Source organism: Asparagus officinalis, chromosome 6 (genome assembly GCF_001876935.1).
Source record: "Asparagus officinalis chromosome 6, Aspof.V1, whole genome shotgun sequence".
In the NCBI taxonomy this organism is placed as follows: domain Eukaryota; kingdom Viridiplantae; phylum Streptophyta; class Magnoliopsida; order Asparagales; family Asparagaceae; genus Asparagus; species Asparagus officinalis.
This window is the reverse complement of record NC_033799.1, coordinates 54,335,350-54,341,343: the sequence shown is the minus strand read 5'-3', so window position 1 is coordinate 54,341,343 and position 5,994 is coordinate 54,335,350. Positions and strand designations below refer to the sequence as shown.

General features: G+C 42.7%; 1 long non-coding RNA gene across 1 annotated transcript; it reads left to right on the top strand.

The window, feature by feature from the left end:
* On the top strand, positions 3,437 to 4,662 carry LOC109844881. Its single transcript, XR_002248155.1, has 5 exons — positions 3,437 to 3,496; positions 3,674 to 3,827; positions 3,935 to 3,998; positions 4,091 to 4,171; positions 4,254 to 4,662. It is a non-coding gene; the product is annotated as an uncharacterized LOC109844881 (long non-coding RNA).

The following is a 5,994-nucleotide window of genomic DNA, read 5'->3' as shown; positions in this document are numbered from 1 at the left end:
TCTGTGCACTCAACACTCTCTCTGTTAGAGTCTGGACGTAAAGTACCCACTTGGTCAAACCTTCTTACAGTTAGGACCACAGTCAAAATCCCCTCTCGATTCCCCCAATGAACGAGAGGTCCACAAATTGAGCGATCAAACCTTCCTACAGTTAGGATTGTCTCAAAACACCCACTTGGTCAAACCTTCTTACAGTTAGGACCACAGTCAAAATCCCCTCTCGATTCCCCCAATGAACGAGAGGTCCACAAATTGAGCGATCAAACCTTCCTACAGTTAGGATTGTCTCAAAACACCCACTTGGTCAAACCTTCTTACAGTTAGGACCACAGTCAAAATCCCCTCTCGATTCCCCCAATGAACGAGAGGTCCACAAATTGAGCGATCAAACCTTCCTACAGTTAGGATTGTCTCAAAACACCCACTTGGTCAAACCTTCTTACAGTTAGGACCACAGTCAAAATCCCCTCTCGATTCCTCCAATGAACGAGAGGTCCACTTTCAAATCGAGTGATCAAACCTTCCTACAGTTAGGGTCATCTCAAACTCCTGCTTGGTCAAACCTTCCTACAGTTAGGACCAAAACCGCAATTCACTCTCGATAAACGAGAAATTCATCTTTAGTTCGGTAATCAAACCTTCCGACAGTTAGGGTTATCCGAATCTTTTCGATTCTCGGAGTGGAGATCCCACTCTCAGTTTCACCTTTCCGGATTCTGGAGGTGGAGATCCCACCTCGAGTCTCCTTTCCAGTTGAAGATGGAATATAAAATTCTTCTTCTTCATTGTCGGGAGATAGAATATAAAAATTCTTCCCCCATTTCGGGTTCGTCTTTGCCCCAAGAGAAGACACCACCTTTTTCAAATCCCAAAATTTGTGCCTCACAGGTACTAGGAAGTTTATCCCGAATCCTAAGCAGGGATAAGTCTGCGCCTAACACGCGCTGCCGGTTTAGTCTTTTTCCGCACAAAAAGACACCAGAGTTCGATTCTGGGGTATTCTATCCTGAAACCTAAGCAAGGATAAGTCTGCGCCTAACCCGCGCTGCCGGTTAGTTCTTAACCGTTGAAAAGAACATCCGTCCACATATTCAACATTGTGGCAGGTTGTTATTAATAACACCAAAATCCATGCCTTACACGCATGGGGAATTTCATCCTGAATCCTAAGAAAGGATATGCCGACGCCTAACACGCGTCGCCGGTTTAGTCTTTTACCGATTGAAAAAGACACCAGAATACCAGTCTGGGGTATTTTTATCCCGAAGCCTAAGTAGGGATAAGTCAACGTCTAATACACGTTGCTGGGTAGCCTATTCCCATAACAATGGTAAAGCCTATGTATTCAACATCATAGCACAAAGTCTAAGAGAATTCACTCTCTTAGCACAACGTTACATGCGGAACGGATTTAGACAATCCGCATGCTAGCCCGACTCAAACGGTAGTCGGTAAAGGCTAATCAAATCCGTTAAAGGCTTGGGGTTAGCCAAAAATCCTAAAGTCAACGCCTAACACGCGTCGCCGGGTAGTCTATTCCCGTGAGAAAGACGAAGTCTACGTATTCGAAGTCGTAGCATCAAGTCTAAGGGAGTTCATTCCTTTAGCACAACGTCACATGCGGAACGGACTTAAGACAATCCGCATGTAAGCCCGATTCAAACGGTAATCGGTAAAAGCATGACAAATCCGTTGAGGGCTGAGGATTTGCCAAAAATCCTAAGTCAACGTCTGATACACGTTGCTGTTTAGTCTTTTCACAGGAGAAAGACGAAGTCTACGTATTCAATATCGTAGCACTAAAAGAGTTAACTCTTTTAGCATAACGTCACATGCGGAACGGACTTAAAACAATCCGCATGCTAGCCCGACTCAAACGGTAGTCGGTAAAGGCGCATCAAACCCGTTGATGGCTGAGGATTTGCCAAAAATCCTATAAATACGAAAGTCACTGACGCATCAGCTTCTTTAGTTGGTCTCGTGACCTGAGCAACATACGACGTTCAAAACCCTAAGGTCTACGCCAGACAACGCGTAACCTTAGGTCAACGCCAGTCAACGCGTTGCGATCAAAAGGTCAACGTACGACGGTCAAAACCCCAGGGTCAACGCCGGACAACGCGTAACCTTAGGTCAACGCCAGTCAACGCGTTGCGAGCAAAAATTCAACGTACGACGTTCGAAACCCTAGGGTTAACGCCGGTCAACGCATAACCCTAGGTCAACGCCAGTCAACGCGTTGCAAGCAAAAAGGTCAACGTACGACGGTCAAAACCCCAGGGTCAACGCCGGACAACGCGTAACCCTAGGTCAACGCCTATCAATGCGTTGCAATGAAAGAATCAATACTCCGAAAAGTATACGAGTATAAACTGCTTCTTACTCCAATAAGGTATATGAGTATAAACTGTTCCCTAATTTTGGTTGAGAAGTTTCTGGAGAGTATTTTTCTAAAAAATATTCTTAAGGATAACTCAACAACACAACGCCGGACAACGCGTTGCACATAAAAACTCGACGCCAGCAATCGATGGTCAATTCTACGAGCTGAAGATCAAAAATCAGGAATCGACTTCAAGGTTCAAAATTTCCGACAAACGGTCAGACAATAAATGCAGCACCGGAACCCTTACAGACATTCGACAAAGCACCGAATAGCCTGAAGGATTGAAGGAATCAAGAACACAAGTCATTCCAAGGTCCCATTACACCGACTGAAGGTGGGGACAATCATATCCAAAGTATTCCAGACTCTTCTATAAAAGAACGAGACTGAAATACTTTGGAGGGGGTATCTGTAGGCATATAAAATTGCTTATAGGTCCCTTAGCTCAGCTCGGCACAAACCGACAAACCAACGAGACGACGAGATTGACTAATCGCACGCAAGCAACGGAATACGTCCATTCGCGTGCGGGATCAAGCCAAGTGTTCGAAGAGTCAACGAGTCATCCAACCAAAGGCATACTCGGACGAATGACGATCGAATCAAGATCGGTTTCGGACTCCAACTCAGAAGCGGATTTACTGCCTAATCGGGATCCGGATTTACTGCCAAATCAGATCAGCAAATCGAATCCGAACCTATCAACTACAAAACCGGAAAACGGGCACAAAGAGGCAAAACGACAAACACCTGGAGGTCGGCTCACCGAGCCACCAAGGAGGCTCGGTGGCCGAGCCACCAAGTGGTGGCTCGGCCGAGCCACCTAGGTGGCTCGGTGGCCGAGCCACCTTGGGGTGGCTCGGCCACCTCCGAGCCACCAAATGGTGGCTCGGAGGCCGAGCCACCTCCTTGGTGGCTCGGCGGCCACCAAGGTGGCTCGGCCACCACCGAGCCACCAAGAGGTGGCTCGGTGGCCGAGCCACCAAGGTGGCCGGCCGAGCCACCTCTTGGTGGCTCGGCATGAGCCGAGCCACCTTGAGGTGGCCGGCCATGTCCTGCAAAAAAGCTGCTAAAGAAACCTGCTTCTGTGATCATTGCTTCCGCTGACAGGTGAAATAAATTCAGAAATCAAAGTTCTTTGTCTTAAGATCACTCTCTTAGTGCTTCGTTCATGAAATCAAAGTTTGGGGTTTGAGATGGCTTTAATTTGCGTTCACATCCTCTATTATTGCTTTTAGTTGCTGGTGAACTTCTGACATTTTACCAACGGCTTTTTCCAAATTGCAGCACCGGTGCAATTCCATTGGTATCGAAGCTGTCTCCAGGACAAGCCGCTTATCACTTTTTGGCAGGCTATCAGGATGGAAAATTCTTGCCTGCTTTCAGCAGAGGTCCTTCGCCTCTTGATCCGCTAGCACTTGCCATTGCCCTATTGTCACATGTACGTATTAAAAACTTCTTGTGATTCCTTGATAACCCCTCATTAACGATAATATCTTCTTGACTATCATACCTCGCTCATGATTAATTTCCATCTTTATTTGTTAGTTAAAGAATAATGAGATCTCGTCCTTCTTGATCAATGTTAACAGTGGTGGAAAGCATATAACTGGTAAGATGGAGTGCTGTCCTTCGTATTTAGTTTCCTTTATGCAACCTTGAAGTACCTTGACTGTTATTATACTTTCTCTATTGGAATTATAGGTGAGGAGATTATTAGACTTGCTTCAGTCACTTTATCCGATAAAGCGCCAGAGGGCAAAACAGGGATTGTTGATTCCAAAGGTAATGAATTTCCGGCTAACCTTTTTTTCCGTCCAAATTATTTATTTCTTGTGATACAACAAATCCTAAATTATCATTGCAGTTAGAGATCTCAAGGGGAAGTACAGGAGTTTTTTATCTAGTAAGTTTCAGGAGCTGCCTGAAGAGTTCACATTTTGACTAGTGCTTCTCATCTCGGCAAGCACAGTCCTATGATGTCTATTTTGTGCTGTAAGCCTTCGAAAACAAAGCTGGTCCCGTATTTATGGATGCTATCTTGTAACGGCATCGCCAGTTAGTAGAATTTTCATCCGTTTGATTCTCGTGACAGGCATCTATGGCTATCCTCTTGATGGTATCACTAGAGTCTGTGGTTATTGGCTAAATTGTACTTAAATGCCCTATAATTTCATCAATGCTGTAATTAAGTGACCGCTATTTTCAAACCGAGCAAATAAATGCCTCGTAGTATTTAAATGTTACAGATAAATGCCTAAAGCTTCAAATTATCACACTTTGGTGCCCTTTTGTTTACTTAATGTTTCAATTTTTTTAAAAGTTACACTTTAGTACTTTGTATTATATGACATTCTTGGACACAGAGAAATGTCAACACCATTAGGGATTTTTTAACTTTGGGATAGTGATCGGTAACATTTAAATACTTTGGGGTATTTATTTGGTCAGTTTTAAAATAAAGGTCACTTAAGTGCAATGTTGGTGGAATTATAGGTCATTTAAATGCAATTTAACTGTAGTTATTTGATGGGGGGTTTTTGCCCCTCTAATATGGCCCCTTCAAAGCATATTAGCGAAAAAGACCCCTAAATTAGATGACTTGCTATAAAGTCCTTGACATTGTCCTCGTACCCATACTGACCGCTGACTCACTTTCTTATAGAGTTGGTTTAATTGCATTTCTAATGTTAATATCGAAGAAGAACAGTTATTATTCATTTAATTGAATTTATGAATGGGTTTTGTAACAGTGCCCATGGGTGCTGGTAAGAGTTTTTTTATTTGTAAGGAAGTAACTATGAAATAGCTGAAATAAAAGAAGTAGATGACGTTTCTGTTTGTACGGAAGTAGCAATGAAATAGTTAAAATTAAAAAAAATAGAGTCTGCTTTTGCTATTTTTGAGCAAAAATTATGTTTGGGGCAAGGAATTTTGGGTTCTTAGTTGTGTTGTCAAGCTTTGTCTATTTGAACACAATAAGTGTGATGAAAATCACTAATTAGAAGGTTGATCAACATGTGAGTGAGGATCATGAGTTATTGCACGATATCCTTCATTGATTTCTTGTTCATTACTCCCGTGGATATTGAAGGTATGATTTCTTTTTTGCTTAACAAGGAACACACTTACACTGCGGGTGACCCTTTTTTGTTCTTTCATCACGCCCATTTTCTACTTTTTCTCGTTGTCTTTACTTCGATTATGGTTTCTTCTCTTTATTTTCGTCTTCTTTCTAATCCCATAACCACTTACTAGTTCTAAAATGCTTTGTTTCTCATCCCTTTCCCATTCTATTTTTTTTTTTCCGATTTATCATTTAAATTAGCATTTCTATGGACGAACCCCAGCAAACAAAACGAAAAGAACAAAAAACATCTGCTTAAGTGACGCCTCATTGTGCCTTATTCATGAAATCGTAACTCTTAAAATCTATGCGCCACAAAATATCTGCAAAAAAAAAAATCTTAGTAAGAGCTAAACGCCCTGACACGCCAACCCACGTTGGCTAAACAATCTCATGATAACGTGCCAAAATATCTCTTATAAAGTTTCAACTCATTTTACAGCACGAGACGAGTTAAAAAGCGGACAAAGCTAACTTCATA